Source organism: Mandrillus leucophaeus, unplaced genomic scaffold (genome assembly GCF_000951045.1).
Source record: "Mandrillus leucophaeus isolate KB7577 unplaced genomic scaffold, Mleu.le_1.0 Scaffold53, whole genome shotgun sequence".
NCBI lineage: Eukaryota > Metazoa > Chordata > Mammalia > Primates > Cercopithecidae > Mandrillus > Mandrillus leucophaeus.
In genome coordinates this window covers 2,567,106-2,568,427 of record NW_012105697.1, presented here as the reverse complement: position 1 = coordinate 2,568,427, position 1,322 = coordinate 2,567,106, and the positions used below count along the sequence as shown (strand labels likewise).

Here is a 1,322-nt window from a genome sequence, read left to right as displayed (position 1 = left end):
TCTTGTCACCCAGGCTGGAGTACAATGGCACGATCTCGGCTCACTGCAATCACTGCCTCCCAGGTTCAAGTGATTCTCCTGCCTCAGCCTCCTGAGTACCTGGAGTTACAGGCATGCATCACCATGCCTGGCTAATTTTGTAGTTTTAGTAGAGAAAGGGTTTCTCCATGTTGGTCAGGCTGGTCTCAAACTCCTGACCTCAGGTGATCCTCCTGCCTCGGCCTCACCTGGCCTTTCTAAATGTCCGGGCAGCAGAGGAAGCCCTACCCAGGATTGTGGAACTGATGGGCAGAGAACAGAATTGAGATGATTATAAGAAACAGGAACAACGTGAAACAGCCAGGAAGTTTCTATATTATGAAACAGACTATAAATCTCGATCAGAACAGTTAACAGACGGCTCTGAAATTAGCCTACTGCCTTCAGACACTGACAGGTATACGAAGAGATTTCATAAGTTTGATGCAGACCAGAAAGGCTTTATTACCATTGTTGATGTTCTGCATGTATTAGAGAGTATTAATGTTCAAATGAATGAAAATACACTCCATGAAATTTTAAATGAAGTCGATTTGAATAAAAATGACAGGTTGAACTCAATGAATTTTTGCAGCTGATGAGTGCTACTCAAAAAGGAAGGGTGTCTGGAAGCCAGCTTGCTATACTAATGAAAACTGCAGAAGAGAACCTCAACAAAAGAGTTCCAATTCCAGTGGATCATAGTTACAGGAGGGACCGGGCTTAGGACGTGACTGGCCCAGGCAGATCTGTGTTTGTTAAACAGGTCTTGTGTATATTTTGCTATGAATGAAGTTCCTTTAAAGATAAAGAAAAGCACACTTTTCTTCTTTTGAGCATATCTGCTTTTACTTAAAATCTGCTAAATGCTAAAACACACAGTCCTTCACCAATCCCAGAGACTCGTTTGGAACTGATTCCAAGCCATTACTATGAATAAAGCACCCCAGCATTTTGTGTAAGTTCTTTTTTTTTCAAGATGGAGCCTCAGTCTGTCACCCAGGTTGGAATGCAGTAGTGCAATCTTGGCTCACTGCAACCTCCACCTCCCAGGTTCAAGCAATTCTCTTGCCTCAGCCTCCCGAGTAGTTAGGATTACAGGCGTCTGCCACCACATCCGGCTAATTTTTGTATTTTTAGTAGAGATGGGGTTTCACCATGTTGGCCAGGCTGATCGGGAACTCCTGACCTCGTGATCCACCCACCTCGGCCTCCCAAAGTGCTGGGATTACAGTCGTGAGCCACCACACCCAGCCATAAATTCTGAATTAAACCTGTAAAGCTTCCTTATCTGATTTAAGAAA

General features: G+C 43.9%; 1 pseudogene; it reads left to right on the top strand.

Annotated features, from left to right (window-relative positions):
* Window positions 1-745, top strand: part of LOC105551700 — a 19,891-nt pseudogene extending 19,146 nt beyond the window's left edge.
* Window positions 746-1,322: the final 577 nt, after the last annotated feature.